This window comes from Lepisosteus oculatus, chromosome 12 (assembly GCF_040954835.1).
Source record: "Lepisosteus oculatus isolate fLepOcu1 chromosome 12, fLepOcu1.hap2, whole genome shotgun sequence".
NCBI lineage: Eukaryota > Metazoa > Chordata > Actinopteri > Semionotiformes > Lepisosteidae > Lepisosteus > Lepisosteus oculatus.
This window is the reverse complement of record NC_090707.1, coordinates 30,318,414-30,335,785: the sequence shown is the minus strand read 5'-3', so window position 1 is coordinate 30,335,785 and position 17,372 is coordinate 30,318,414.

The following is a 17,372-nucleotide window of genomic DNA, read 5'->3' as shown; positions in this document are numbered from 1 at the left end:
GGATCCTGGTGTCTGAGAAGTGGGGCTGTGGTAAACAAGTGCTTTAGGTACATGAATGCCTGGTTTTACACAGGCGTCCATTTGCCTAGGTTTGGACCTTTTCACGTGAGGGAGCAGCCACCAAGCTAGAGTTCCAGATAAAGCAACAATAAAAATTGGCAAACCCAAGAAATTGCTGAATTTGTTTTAAATTTTTTTGGGGGGGGCAGTCACCAATGGCTGTAACTTTCGTGGAGTCGATTTCAATACCAGGAAAGAATGTAACCTAGGAATGGAATCCTAGAAACGTGGAATGTGCATTTCTCCAACATTCCATACAGTCTGTTCTGAATAAGCCGGGATACGACCTCCTGGACATAGAGACTGTGATCCTGTACATTCTTAGAAAAGATGAGGATATCATCGAGATAAACCAGGACGTATTTATGAATGATATCCCTGAACATGACGTTCAGAAAGGCAGAACTGTTCCAGGAGTGGCCAGGTCAAAAGGAATAACAAGATACTCATAATGTCCATGAGTGGTCATAAATGCCATTTTCCATTCATCCCCCTCCTGTATGCGGAACAGGTTGTAAGTGCCCTGAAGATCCAATTTTGTGAAAATAGTGGTGCCACTCACCTATTCAAGCACCGCCGGTATTAGAGGAATGGGGTAACGTTTTTTAATGGTAAGGTCGTTAAGTCCCCTGTAGTCTATACAAAGTCTAAGTGTCCCGTCTTTTTTCCCCTTTAAAAAAATCTGGCACAGGCAGGTGATGTGAAAGGGTGGATAAAACCAGATTTCAGGGAGTCACGTATGTATTTCTCAAGGGTGTCCAATTCAGTCCTTGAGAGGGAATAAATGTACCCTGTAGCGGCGAGGCTTATTAATAAGATAGAATTAAGTGTTGCTGTGCTTTCCCAAATGAGGCCCCCATCTCTCTCTTCATCTCTGTGGTGCAGCCACAGAGAAGCTATTCATGCAGGCTGATTTAAAGATGTTTTCTTTTGATAAGGGACAGCTCCCAAATGGGGATGCAATTAGCTAAGCCTGGCTTTCATGATCAATGGTCATCCATTGGTGCCTATCTGTCTAGGGTGTGCCAGATGGACATCTGGACTGCATTCCTAAGTGTCAGGAGTAAGTGACTCATATCTCACCTTGATCAACCAATCAGGGACTGTGAGGGCCGAGTAACCCACGTGGGTCTCTGATGCCCATGAAACTTTCAGCCAATGAACGACCTGAAGTCCCTTCAGGTAAAAACAGGCAACACAGAGCTCCCAGAGAACTATTCTAAGAATTCCAGGCGGGGAGGGATAGAGGACTAGCTGGTGCGGGAGGAGGCAGAGGTGGTACAGCGGCCATGACCATCTGGGGAGGGGGTGATCAGGTAACATGGTTAACTAGCTGCTGCACAGTGCCTGTGAGCTGACCCAGGGTATGGGAAAGCTGTTGCAAGATGGAAAAAGGGTCATTCTGACCCACTGGGTTCGTGTTGTGGGCTTGAAATTCTGTCATGATGCAAACTGAAGAACCGATAACGAATAACGAGATAACAAAGGAAAACAACTGGGCTAGGCAGGGTTGATGTCGGTGAGGCAGGGAGAGTGTTGGTATCCAGGTAGACAGAGAAGGTTTTTGTCAATCCAAAAGGGGCTAAGCAAGGTCGATGTCAGTGAGGCAGGCTGAGTCAAGATCCAAAAGGCTGAGACGAGAAGAAATGGTGGAGGAGCTAGGAGAAGTGCAGGCTGTTTAATTCCAAGCAATGAAGTACAGGGAAGTTGAATCTGAGAAAGATATAAATAACAGGTGCGGTGAAAGCCAAGAGGCATGATAGAATGATTATTTAGTGCGCTGTCGCTGATTATCTGAGGTGGTGAAAATGTACCGGCATTTAGGATGTTTAAGTGACAGATTATGAGGGATTGTGACAGAGATGTTATGTTAAAATTGTATAACAGACTAGTTAGTTCTCATTTATAATATTATGAACGATATTTTCACCATTTTATATAAAGATTGCTGCTCTAAAATTAGTCCCGAAAATGAGTAATAAGCTAAATTTCCAGGCTAAATGTTTTTTTTAGATGTACAGGCTGAAGGAACATTTTAGTCTTGAACATAGGAAATCATGAGGGGACCTGCTGATACAAGTATTCAATAACCTCAAGTCATTGACAAGGTCCATACAGCAAATTTCTTTAGAATGAACAGTGAATAAACCAGACATGCATTTAAATCTTTTAGGAAAATGCCAGGATTTGATCCTTAACTACCACCCACTGAGCAGGCTATATGTGCCAAAATACTTCCTTATTTATATAAATATTTAATTTTCTGCTCTGCCTCATTCTGAAGATGGCTTCCAAAGAATTCCACTTACAATTGATCTCAGATGACTTTCCAACAGTATAAAATGTCTGACTCAGGTATGAATGCCAGTGAGAAGCAGATAGGGAGAGACTTTTTCTATCCTCGTTATAAGGGCTACTACTGAATATATATTAATAGTTAGACATGTTGACAAATCTTTATTCATTTTAATAATCAGGCAGAATTACAGAGGCTAGCTAGGCACATGGTTTCTCTTGTTGCAGAGTATGTTTTGGGCAGAATTCTGTTTACTTATAGACTCACTTCTGTTGGATCTTTGTTATATATGATTGGAGGAACTAGTTTCTTGGCAGAAGTGTATCACATCATTGTTCTTTTGTGTGAACGTATAGATTTAAAGGTTGTTGAGGAGTCAGAGAATCTTCTAGTAAACACGTACTAACTGCAGCCTCATCTCTTATTATTTATCATATGTTGTTATGTACAGTAAGTGAACAAAGATAACTTCTGCCTCCTTGTGTTTCTTAAGCTTAAGTTTATTTAGTTAAATTTCACACAGTGGTGGTTGCAGTCACATACAGTAGTTGATTAGCTTGTCAAGTTGCCAGTTTCAATTGAGAGAAAGTGAGCAAGTGTTCATTTGTGTGCAGTCCAATCATGGTTTGTGATTGGTAATGACATAATCAAGTATAGAGTTGTACCTCATATCACAGGTTTCTCATTGATTGTTATCAATGATATTGTTATCAGTGATATTTGGATCTTTTGATTGACAGGTTACCTCCAGCCAGGACTGAGGACTCACACAGGTCCTATCCTCTTTTAGCACAGATAAAGTGTGTTTAATTTTGGGCATCTTATCGCTGGACTTCTAACACTGGAGGTGTCAGAATAGACCCAATTTATGATGTCCAGGTTTATGTTAAAAAGTAGTGCATGCTACTGTCACGAAGTGTAGTTAAGGACCCTGTGCAGACGGTATAATCCAGAACTGACTGGAAAAGGGCTACATGAAAACACAGTTAGGAATTGATGGAATGGGGAACAGTTGGCGGTGCTGACAGTTGTCAGGTGCAAGGGGGGAGCACAGGCAAACAAGTTCAATCTGGAAATTTTGGCACAGTCCAAAAACCAAAGCTGGGTGATCCATCCAAGATAAGATGAACATGGTTAAAATCCGGAGCAGAATCCGGAACAGGTAAGGAGGTTAAAACTAACTGATGAGGTGCTCCGAGCCCTGGACTCAGCAGGTCAGGATGCTGATCGGAAGCCTAAGCCCTGAAGTTGCGGACGTAGGGTGACTCCAGGCGTCCATCTTCCAATGCAGGACCAGGAGTAGCAAGAACGCCAGGCTTATATAAGTAGGGACAAACAGAGGGCAGGTGCACATAATCAACTAAAATATGAAAGGGCCGAAGCCCTTAAGAGGAGGGATTACGATCATGACATCTACTTATCAGCTACCCTGATCAAACACATTCCTAAGGCTTAACACAGAGAAATAAACTCTGCAAGGTTTACTGTATTTATATCACTCTTTGTGATAATACAGGAGTCTGTTTTAATTCTGATTTTGAGGATTCATGACACAGTGACTCAATATCCATGAAAATATGTGTAATATCAATTTATAACATACCCTCACTTTTACAGACTTGCAAAATAGCTGCCATAATTAAAAAATAAATAAAGCAGAAGTGAAAAATACATGTACTGACATCCTGCAGGATCCTGTAACATGCTGCATATGTCACTTTTTTTAAATTGAAGAGCTCAAACGTTTCACCATTGTTTTATTACTGCTGTATATCAATCTAAACAACATATGGCCCTTTTGATATTTTAAAGGAAAACATTAAATCACTACGATAGAAGTCTCATACTTTGTCTGCTATGGTTAAAATGACAGCTGTGAAAATAGTGGTTTATGTCACTGCAAAAATGAAAAATGTCATTGGAGACATTAATTGCATTGACGCTGTTTTATTGTCACCTTGGAAGAATGGAGATTTTTTCATATATGAAACAATTTTATCCTGCTAATGTGAAAACTATACATAATACAAGTATTATTTACTATAAAATAGGATTCCCAAACAAAAAACCTGCTCAGATCTTAGTTAACTGCTGTGTTAATCAGATTAAAAAAGAAAGCTGCATTATAATGTTGTATATTACTTTTGTGATCTATCTATCAAGATATTTAATAACCAAGTTATTTACAAAAGGACATAAGTACATATTTAAATTGCAATTAAATATGACTTAACTGTCAGAAACAAAATTATTCAGCAGGTCTTGTTCTCTATTTCAATTCTTATGAAATACTGTATAACAAGATGTTTTAGAATGATTGTTTTTCTTGTGCTGGTTTCAGTAATAATACAGAACACAATGTATGCAGTATAAACTTCAGTTGATTTTTATCAAACTAAACTGATTGAAAAAAGAAACGCAACATTTTCTGGAATGAGAATACTATAGTTATAGCTTATGTACTTTCACAAAAAATTGTCAGATTGTTTTAGGCCCTCTCACAAGCAATACAGCTTGTGCAGTGATGCATCACACAAAAGCTCATTAGGTGCACTTTTTCCCAGAGAGGTCCAGGTGGAACAATGCCTGATCAGGTCACCTTCAAAAAGGCCTTAAATCAAAGCTTAGGTCACTGCAAGAAAAAGGCCACACTGTCTCCATAATGCCTCAAATGTCACCAGAAGCAAAGGAGAGGTTCATTGGTGTTCTGCAGGCAGGCATGCCATCTGCCAGCATTGCCAGACACTATGGAGTAAGCCGCTCCACTGTGCAGAAAATGTTTAAGCAGACCGGCAGGACAGATGACCGTCCAAGATCCAGTCTTACTCGAGTGACCACACCAGAGCAGGACTGACATATTAGACTAGTCCATCTGAGAGATTGTTTCAGATTTGCCACCCGTACTGCTGCTGAAACTGCCAGTGGATACAATGGCCACATCAGTGATAGGACAGTGAGGCTCCATGCTTCTGGCCTTAGAGCAGGGCGACCTGTCAGAGGCCCACTGCTCACACCTCCTAGACGTCACACCTGACTGGCTTGGGTCAGACAGAGGCTGCGATGGACTCGTCAGCAGTGGCATCTAACTTCGTAAATTCTTTTGTGCAGCCAGTGGCTACAAATAGGGGTGTGAAGATTTCCAATCCAACACAGATAAAGGCATGTTTTATGGTGAGTTCATAAACTGGCTGGCTTGCCATTTTCTGTTCCTCAAGTCTGCGCAGAAGTTTGTGCATTGAATGCATCTGTAAATAATCTCTTTTCACCGTGCTGCATCATTACATTAATACAATACAATTTATAACCACAAAAATCCATTATCCCATTGTGTATGTTGTAACCTATCTGAAGAGCTCCATCGGATATCGAATTTGCTCCTAGAAAAGCAAGAAAATAGAAATATGGTGGTTGCCACAAACAATCTGAAATACTCTCCTACTTTAGCGATGCATTGTTAGAAAATGGAAATTGGTTCTCATTCCCACGAGAGCACTATGTTTAGAGAGGGAGATTTAGTCCTGAGTAAGACTTTGCACTTTTATTAAGATGTACGTTTTCTTGCTTTTGCATGTTAAGGTGTTTTATTGTGTCTTTTGATTATATACAATATATAAATGTGATTATACAGAGATGATAAAATAACTTCTGCATAACTAAGCGATTATTCTTACAGGAGAATGGCAATTCTGTCACGATATTAGTTCCCCCTCCTTAAGGGTGCTCCAACCCTTTCACTTAAGACTTCATTCTCTGCACCTGTTTCCCATTCCCTGCCCACCTTAAAAGCCAGGCGCTGACGCTCATCCGGGCTCTGCATCTGATTTCCGTATCTTGCGAGTCCGGGACCTGGAAGCGCCTGGTCCCGTTAAGGTTTTAACCTCTGTTCCCGTTCCCGTTCCCTGTCCGCCGGTTCTGACCCGGTCTTCGTGGTTTTAACTTCGTGTTTGATGGATCTCCTGGTTTTGGACTTTCTCGTGTGTTTTTGGATATTCCCAAAGGACTAATCTCTCGGATTGTTCGCCTCGGCCACCCCCCGTGCACCAGCGCACCTTGGACACGCCCCCCTGTCTTCTGCCCCGTATTCCTGCATGACGTTTCCCTAGTGTTTCCCCACTCCGTCGGATTGTGTCGTCCGCATAGGGTCCGGAAAGAACTGTTCGTTACAGAATGCAGAGCCAACACCTGGACCCCGCGGACGGCACCCTGGCAGCCTGGATTCCATCGTTTTTTTTCTCTTCCTTTTTTTTTCCTAGGGCTTCGGAGCCGCCCTGAAAACGAGGGGCGTACTGTCACGATATTAGTTCCCCCTCCTTAAGGGTGCTCCAACCCTTTCACTTAAGACTTCATTCTCTGCACCTGTTTCCCATTCCCTGCCCACCTTAAAAGCCAGGCGCTGACGCTCATCCGGGCTCTGCATCTGATTTCCGTATCTTGCGAGTCCGGGACCTGGAAGCGCCTGGTCCCGTTAAGGTTTTAACCTCTGTTCCCGTTCCCGTTCCCATTCCCTGTCCGCCGGTCCTGACCCGGTCTTCGTGGTTTTAACTTCGTGTTTGATGGATCTCCTGGTTTTGGACTTTCTCGTGTGTTTTTGGATATTCCCAAAGGACTACTCTCTCGGATTGTTCGCCTCGGCCACCCCCCGTGCACCAGCGCACCTTGGACACGCCCCCCTGTCTTCTGCCCCGTATTCCTGCATGACGTTTCCCTAGTGTTTCCCCACTCTGTCGGATTGTGTCGTCCGCATAGGGTCCGGAAAGAACTGTTCGTTACAAATTCTATTTTTATATTTTGGAAAATCAGCATTGATGAATGTTTTTCAAACCAGAATAAAAGTAAAATTTACACAGTAATTTGTAAAGGGTCTGTGAGCATTGATCTGTCTTCTCCCCCCTCTTGCTGTCATGATTTACGTGATGTGTTCTCCAAAAAGAAAGCCTTAACCCTACCTCCTCACCGGGAGTACGACTATCCTATTGAATTCCTTTTGGATGCACCACCGACAGGACGCCTGTTTGCTCTCTCTCAAACAGAAATGGAAGCTATGAAGAATATATTGATGAAAATCTGAGGACCGGGTTCCTATGCCCATCCTCTTTTTTTGCAGGAGCTAGATTATTCTTTGTCAAGACTTGTGAGGGGTGTATAATCTAATCAGGATCCAGTTGGGCGATGAGTGGAAGACTGCTTTTAATATCGTCACTATAAATACCTGGTCATGCTCATTGGCTCGTGTAATCTGCCAGTGGCCTTCCAGGCCTTTAACAATTATGTCCTGTGGGATTGTTATAGAGAAATTCCCAGTGGTCTTCCACTAAACGTCCTGAACACATTCATCATGTTCAGCTAATCCTTCAAACAGGAAAGGATACATAACGTCACAATGCATGGAAACTCTCATTCTCGTCTGTAGAGAAAACATGACAACTTTCATAAAGTTCACAATTCTGTGCTTAATATGAAATACGTCAAATTGATCCATACCATACCAGAATTCATCTGTGTTCCAACCCTCACTGTTAATCCTTAAATTACAGCAACTGGTGCAGCCATGGAGGTCTCTGCTTCTAGGAGTGTTCTCCCAAAGAGCAGTGGTTGGGTTGGTTAACAAGATCTGTGAGCTAAAGGATAATGACAAGTTAATTTCACATAGCTGCTCCTAATCATAATCATTATGGAACGTAGCTCAAGCATCCCTCTTCCACCCCATCCTCAGCTAAGGGCTACTCCTTAGTTAACTTGGTTAACCTATCCCACCAAATATTATAAATATTCACAAAGTATATGGAGAACACCACAGGGATAGTGAGAATGTTTTGATAAGTATCCCTGGTGTAGCGGCGAGGCTTAATAATAAGGCAGAATTAAGTGTTTCTGAGTTTCCCAAATGAGGCCCCATCTCTCTGTTTATCTCTGTGGTGCAGCCACAGAGAAACTATTCATGCAGGCTGATTTAAGATGTTTTCTTTTGATAAGAAACAAGCTCCCAAAGGGGGATGCACTTAGCTAAGCCTGGCTATCATGATCAATGGTCATCCATTGGTGCCTATCTGTCTAGGGAGTGCCAGTTGGACATCTGGACTGCATTCCTAAGTGTCAGGAGTAAGTGACTCATATCTCACCTTGATCAACCAATCAGGGACTGGTAGGGCCGAGTAACCCACGTGGGACTCTGATGCCCATGGAACTTTCAGCCAATCAATGAGCTGAAGTTCCTCCAGGTAAAAACAGGCAACACAGAGAGCCTGTGAGATTCAGTAAGATTCAGAAGGGAGATTCAGTAAGATTCTGGAGAGGATTCTGTGGACTGTTCTAAAGGGAATTCAAAGGAGAATTCCAGGGCAGGACGGCCCAGGAACAGAAGGCTCCCAAGGGCAGGACATTCTCGCAGCACGCCTCCTGACCATCCTGAGACTCAGCGGACCCACCACGGAACGGCCAGTGTGTCCGAGTGCCAGAACTTTCCTTTGTTCTAAGAGTCTAGAGTGGAGGTTGCCAGAGAGTAACCAGCAGCAGGCCTTGTGAACAGGTCGGAACTGTGGACAGCTGAATTACTATTCAGAACTAGCTCTTCATCAGGAAAGAATCGGTCCTCTACCTGACTTGCTCGGACCCACAGTCACCTTTTCTCCTGTGCACAAACTTTGCTAGTTAAAGCCAACAGTAAGCATCAGCAGCGCACCGTCACAAGCCGCACAGCACAGCCTGGCACGGAGCCAGAGAGCGCGGATTGGACAGCAACAGCCTGCAACTGTTTCTTTGTGCCCACAGGAGATCTGAATCCCCAGAAATTGGATGAGTATTCAACTTCAATGCATTACAGCTCGAGAATTCAATTGTTATCCCAACCAGTTGATATAAATTTAATTCCTAAGAGTTATGTACTTGTTTTGAGTATCTAATGTAGATGTTATAACCAAGTTCATTTATGAAACGGTCTTAATGAATGATATACTGAATGTATGTCCTCTTGATATGTGTAACTCTTTGTAACTGACCGAATATACCTTTTGTATTCTGATAACCCTCTCGATAAGATCTGTTAGGTTTACATGCATATTCTATGTATTAATAAATGTATCCTTGTGTATTAGTACCTGTGTGTGTGCGTTGTTTGAGTTATGTCGCATGGTTGGATTCTAAAGCCATCAAAAGAATCAACTTTGTGATTTACTGCTACAATTAATAATTGTCAGTAAATGCCCAAACCCTACAGAACTGGTGCCTTCAGAGAGCCACTACATTTACATTTTGGCTATGATTACATATTTGGCGTCCCTGATTGCCTATGAAACATTACACTGGTGAGGAGTTGTCTAGAAAAAAAGAGGTGATACCCCCCCCCCAGCAAGACCAGAGCTAGGAAACAGAGTAATGGGAATTGTACATGATGGAGAAAGGTATAGTTAAGAGGGATCAAGAGTAATAGAATAGATAGCATGACTGAATATAAAGATCACAGATTGGTTAGGGATCACTCCATGAAAAATAATAGGTGCAGGATAATGACTAGCTAGAACATGAAAAAGAAACCCTGACAGACAGAAGAGATATCCTGAACTTAGGAGGAAAAATAGTTGGGAGAGAGAGGATCCCTGAATAAAATGAAGGAAGGAAAGTCTTCAAGAATATAAGGATACAATCTTGATAGAAAAATATGTAATTTAGGGAGAGATCTGTGATGCTAGAAGGGGTTAGTGTTATCACTGTTACAAAATGAGAGAACAACATCAGGAGCCTGTCATGCAACAAAATAGAGAAAATAGCTCATATCTTTGCACCACAGATGAAAGTCTTACATCAAGCCATTAATGACACCAAAATAACTTGGGTAAAATGGTTAGATGTCAGGTAACCTGGATTGCAACATAAAATGGACTGATGTTTTAATATTTTTATTAAGCTATTTTTGTTGAATCTGTTATATGAGTGAAAGTCCCCTTTCATAATTTAAAATTGCTTGTGATTACTTGTGCTTCTTTGATTTGCAGGCTGGTTCAAATAGCAGATATAATGTTTTTGCAAAGCCAATTATATTTGTTACATCTGATTTAGGAATCTGATATACCATTATCCACATTAGCTTTAAATGCAATCAATGTGTAGGAGAAAGAAAACACTAAAAGAAGAGTGATTTATTGGTCTGGTGACTATAAATTGGCCATTATAAAAAGAGAGTCTTTATAGTGAAGTGGTAAATCAAATTCTCTTGTTATTTCTTTCTTGGAGCCAACAGCGGCCTAATGAAGAACCTCATGCATAATAGAACGCATTGATTTTAATAAAGTCTGTATTGATTAAGATAAAATGTCAATCTAGTGAGCTTGTGGGTACCCACAGCAGTCATTAGGTAACATTATAATATTATTAAAGGCATTTGAAAGTTTCATTAGAGATGTCTTAGCTATAAATTCATTTGTAATTTGTGAGTAGAACGCAATGGCGTTTTTAATTATTTCACAACTTTCAAATAAATGAAAGAGAAATGTATTTCGGTAGAAAGGCAATTTATCTGCCTTTTGAAACAAGCATCTGATACATTTCTGTATCTCTGTGATTTGCCTACTGAGGATATTTGAAGACAAATAAATTAAAATATAGGTTTACCCTCCATGCACTATTTATTACAACTAACAAATTTTTACATTTTAAAATTATCATTCCGAGTAAAGATTTTATGTATATATAATTAAAATTTTACTTGTGAAAAACTGTTTTCATTATTAAGTGTAAAGTGTAAAAATAATTTCAAGTTAATTAACCAAATTTGATATTGCCACCCACTCTATATATGGTGACTTGAAAAAAATGCAAAACAATATTTCAATGTCTACCTATCTACTGTATTATGACAATTGATTGTAATTAGCTATTGCCATTTCATAATGCCAAGAGTGGAAGAACCACAGCTCTGCTCAGCATTGTGAAATGGCAAAAAAGATTACTATAATTTGTAGCAACTGCATGCTCTTAAACACCCCATAAAATTGAATGGTTTGCCTTTTAAGATATCTTTCTGTCTAGTTAATGTGTATGTGTTCACACTAGGAGACTGACCTGCACTCCTTTCAGAGATTGATACACTTCTTTGAGTCTCTCAGGGGCAGAAAAAATCAAACCTGAAAGCTCCTTTAACCACTACTATATTTTATCCAGGCCTGGGTTTGTTGAGAGGGTCACTGTGAACTTTGTACACATTTTTCCTGCAGAAGATGCAATATTTAATTAGGTGGACATTTAGAATTGGTTTGAACTGGATTGGGAGAATGCTGGACACAAGGGCTTCTATGTATTTCTGTACCATTATATAGGAATGTGTGCTACAAACCTAAGTAACCAATTGTATTAAAATAAGTTATCTTTAGCAAATAGGGAGGTAGGAAGATGTGTGTGATTTTGGAACACTGCCAATCTTTTAAGCACAGGGAAGTGTAATAGATGATGGAAAAATATAAAGGACTGTTCTAGTTTAATTACTTTGAGAAAAATACACCAATCAACTATGCGTGTTTCACTCTCATGCACATAAAATAAAAACTTCTTTTAACTTCTGAGATGGACTCCTAACTTTCTTTTAAGGGGAAGTGGGGGAAAAAGTTCTACAACAATGTTCAATTTGTATCTTGTCTTCATTTGTTTGTCCTACAGGTCTGATAGCCTTGGGGCTTATTTTTTGTTTGGGCAAAAGAAACATTGCTTTTTTGTTCTCTTCCCAAACTGAGTATTGCTCACTCACTTTGTGCTGTTTGCCTATGTTTGGATGCTTGGGCAGTCACTAATTTCTTGTTTCTTAAAGAAAGAAAACAAGAGAGAGTAGAGAAGAAGTAGAGTAAGAGGCCCTAATTCTAGTAATAACTGTTTGCTTCTCTGCAGAATTTGACTGCATAGACTTGCACTCTTATGTACTCCATTATTATGTATAATTCTGTGCAAATATACAAGGTGTGAGAATACACTGTAACCACAGGATTTTTTAAGTATTATTTTTGGGCAGATACCCTTACTCAGTACAATTGACAAAGCAATACATTAAGAAAATCCCAAACAGAAATCATTAAAATACAGTAGAGAAAAAACAGAAATGACTAGTAAAATCAGTGAGACAGGCACAGGCACCAAGTGAAAAACTAATACAGCAGAGAGAAGAGTGAAAACAATATTCAAAGAATGGTTAACAACACAATGGCAGAATTTATTGATTATAGTAAAGGTTCAGGACAAGGAGAAATAAGCCAAATGGGTCAGGGTCGAAGCAGTTTATGATTCCAAATGGTAGTTCATTCCACCACTTTGGAGTCAGAGCCAAGAATGAATGGGTCATGTAGATAGGGGAAATAGAAAGGAGTTGCCGCTCTCTTAACACCTTCATCATTGCACCATCCTTATTTCAAGTTAGGTTTAATGTATTGACAAAGGATTAGTAGGTACATGTTTACTTGACCCCATTGAAACAGTAGCAACTCCTTGTTTTCCTCTTTTGGAGGATTACCTGGATTATAAAGATACCCTTTCTTTGAAAGCATCTTAAAATAACTGAATTATTATGATGGACCCAAGTTTGAAGTTACTGCCTGTGTTGTGTGTTGTCCCTTAACTTGTATCCTCCATCCCAAAACTAATACTTGTGGTGGACTTGGTCCTACTACACACTGATAACCGCTGGGTGCCCAAGTATAGTATATCTGGGAACAAATGAAGAGAGTGAAGTGACAGACAGATCCAGAGTCTTATTAAACAGTACTATACACATGTACTGGACAGTGAAAATGTGCTTTACTTTCTTGAATGCACTCCTGTTCTGATCTTGGCCCTCCAGGAGACTTGATTCATCACCTTAGAACTCTCTGGTGCTGATTTCCTGCAGACCTATTTATGACTTACGAAACGGGGCCACACTGATGTAAATAACTCTGAGCCCACCTGTCAGCTTATTTGGAAAGACTGACTTCCTTGTGCAGCACACACCACCCTTGTGCCACCTACTAGTGATTCCACCTGTTACCGTTCCTCTTTTTTCTTCCAGGCTGTAGTTGGGAGGTTCTGTTGAATCCCTGTAAGCTCCTCGGCCAGAGCGAGGTGCAAGGTTCTTGAGTAATACCCACTTCTTTAAATCTGCCACAAATGAGTGTAAAACCAGCTAAAAATAGACTGAAGCATATGGCATTTATTCTTGTATAAACAAGGCTTTTGGCAGTCATGTCCATTCATTCACTTCTCATCCGTTTTTCTAAAGCTCAATGAACAGAAAATTTTAAACTAACTTAGAACTCAATTCCCACAATGCTCTATTCTCCCTCAATGCTCTATTCTATTTAAGAAACAGACCCCACACACCTGAAACTATTATCCAGCGCTTACTGTACATGTCACTTACTGTGATTCCAACTAAAATTGTTTTTCCTTTGCATCATGGTCACAATGTCACAATCGTCATCCCTCCTCTAGAGGGTGCTCCAACCCTTTTGTATTTTAGTTTCATTATTACGTTCACCTGTCCCTTGTTCCCCATCTATTATTTAAACCTTTTGTTTCCAAATCTCAGAGCTCTGCATTGGAAGACAGATGCCCGGAGGCCCATCTAGCATCAAGTTGCCCCACATCCGCGGCTTGATAGCATAGGCTTCTGAACAGTGTCCTGACCACCTGAGTCTGGGGCTTGAAGCTCCAGGCCTCATTACCCTGTTTTTAACTTCCACGTTCCTGGTTCCATGTCACTGTTCCCTGTTCTTATTCTTGTTGTCGTCTTGAATGGACCACCCAGTTTTGGATCATGAACTGTGTCCTGGTTTCCCTATTTTAACTGTTTTGGACTTGTTTGCCTGTGCCACGCCCCCTGAGCACTGGATCACAGCCGTCACACTCCCCTGTCTGTCATCCCATCCTGATCCTGTTGTGTTTTCCTACTCCAGTCACTTCCGGATTATACCGTCTGCATAGGGTCCTAAACTACACACTTCATGGGAGTCAGGACTGGCTCCCATTACACACAATTGTTCATACTCCATCACACATTTTCACTATTTCAGAAGTCCAATTCCCTTTTTTTCACAGACCACATTTGTTTGTTCTCATCAAGAGACTTACAGACTGCATTCCTGAGTCTACAACTGAATTCCTGTACAATGAGATCCTCACACTCTCATGACAGGTTAACCCCTCTTATGAAATGTTTCACCATTTAAAATTGGAGACAATGTTTACTTATTGTAATTCAAATGCATTCACCTCCATGGACATTTTCACATTTTGTAGTGTTACTGTTATGTTGCAGTGGCTGTAAGGCTGAGCTGCAGTGGGGTGATTGGTTGGAGCCCAAGCACAGATCTCAGAGTGCTGTTATCATGTTTTATCAGATCAGCAGCAGAGAATGGCTAGGAATGTTATTGAAAGAAGCAAAGCAGGCATTTAGGCAAAAAAAGAAGAATGGGCTGAGTTACTCCAAAATGGTTTCCACTGGGAAACATGAGATGGAGTGATGTTGCCTGAGAGAGACTGACATATGGAGGTGAGGCTTCCAGCTGAAAAAATACGGAGGTAGGGGCAGGCCAGCTGAAGACTAGAAAAAAAGCAGTTGAAAATATTTTTTAGAAAACAATGGCCAGAGGAAAATAAGAGATGAAGAGATCAGCGTATTCCCCCACTGAGTCATTGCAAAATCAGAATGGAAAAAGGCAAAAGAAAGTTTGTGAGCAGTGAAGTGAATGCTTTCATAGTAGTGAACTCAATGATGCAGCAATGACACAGTATGTTGAATTGCCATAAACAGCAAACTCAATCAGACCAATTGAGATCCTGATTGGAAAATTGTCTGTCTCACGGAGAGTTGTCCCAGCTTCATTTGAACAGCCTTAGTAATAGGTTGAAAGCTCATGGAAATGCACGTATTGCTCTTGGCAACTGCAGGATGCAAATCAATCCTGGCCCGAGCATGACAGTTTCAATTATGGAATTACAGTGTATTTAATTGGGATTTTTTGCCATGGATCGACACATTCAATAATGTCAAAGTGAAAACAAAATTCTACAGATCCTCCTAAATCAATTATAAATAAAAAACATAAAATAACTGATTGCATAAGTATTCACTCCTTTTGTTATGACACACCATAATTGTCACGCCCAGTACACCTAGAGGGTGCTCTACTTCTCTCCTGTTCCTAGTTCCCTGTGATTATTCATGTCTTTCTGGTGTGTCTTGTTGTGTAGCCTAGTTACTTCCTGCTCCTGTTCTGCTCCTCGCTCAGCATCGAGGTTCGGATGTCCTGAAATCTGCCTAGCACCAGGTTGCCCCACGTCCACTACCTGAGGGCATAGGTTTCTATATGGCATTTCCTGAACAGCTGAGCCCGGGCAAACCCCTGTCTCGCCACTACGAATAGGGTCTTTTTCCCTCTCCTGCCATTCCACGGTTCGTTCCTTCTGACATCCGTGACAATATCCCTGATGCAGCCAATTATCTTAAAAAAAAAGATAATTAGTTGAATGGAGTCCAACTTAATTAAGGTGTTTCACATGAGTTCAGGTTAAAATGTACCTATCTCTGGGAGGTCCAAAAGTTAATAACTACAGCTTCCAACTGAAACTACATTATGAAGACAAACATTCAAAGCAAATATGGGTTAGGGTAATTAATTAAAATAACCAATCAGGGGAAGGATATAAGAACATTTCCTAGGCATTGAATATTCCCCATAATACAATATAAATAAAAATGAAGAAATTGTGAATCTGTGCAGAACCAGTTGTGAATCTGTGCAGAATATGGTGTCCTCAAAAACTGAGTATCTAGATGAGAAAAGCACTAGTCAGGGAGGTTACCAATAGCCTATGACAACTCTAAAAGAATTACAGTCTCCCACAGCTGAAATAATAGAAACTGTGCATATGACTATAATTGCCTGGTGCTTTGCAAATCTGGGAAATCTCTGGGTTTCATGAGAGAGTGGCAACAAAACCGTTGTTGAAGATGGTTCACAACAAATCCTGGATACAATTTTCTAGAAGGCAGAAGGCAGCTTTGGGAGACTCTGAGATCACGTAGAAGATTCTATGGTCTGATGAGACAAAAAATGACCTTTCTGGCCTCAGCATTAAATGATATATTTTGCACAAATCAAACACCACTCATCATCCTAAGAACTCTATCTTTACCACCACGAAGCATGGCGGTGACAGCATCATGTTATGGGGATTCTTCACTGCATAAGGGCCTGGAGGATTTGTGAAGATAGAAGGGAAAATGAGTTTGGGAGAAATCCAGTTACAGAGAGTTACAGAGAAATCCTGGTGGAAACCCTGCTGCAATCTGTAAGAGACCAGGAATTTCTTCCAGAAAGATAATATCCCAAAACACACAGCAAAAGCCACACTGGAGTAGAGTTTAAAAACAAAAATGAAAATATTCTGGAGTGGACCGGTTAAAGCTTGGACATAATTTCAAATGAGAATCTGTGGCAAGAGCTGAAAATCTATTTTTACCAGTGGTTGCCATCCAACTTGAGGGAGCTTAAGCAATTTTGTAAAGAATGGGCAAAAATTACAGTATTCAGATGTGAAAAGCTGGTAGAAACTTGTTCAAGAAGAGTCATGGCTATTTGCCAAAGAAGCCTCTACCAAATATTAACTTAATGGGGTTGAATAGTTATGCAATCATTTGTTCTGATTTTAGAGTGACATCATAGACGTTTTTCAATGTTTTGTGTCAATAAATGGCTCTAAATAAATACATTATGATTCTATATTGTAACACGATAAAATGTTGTAAAAGGCCAAGGGGGGTTAATACTTTTGATAATAACTATATTCTGAAAAGAAGTCATCACAATTAACACATGTTTCCAAAGTGAGCTGGGTGTGGTTTGGAATGAAATACTATGGACTATGAAGAAGGTATAAGCTGTCCATACATATCGATTCTCTGAAAATCATAGTGATCCTCAACCCCTGTTATTTACTTCTAGTGTTCCTGAACAAATGTGCTTGTATGAACAAACATGACATCTGTGGTATTACATGTAAT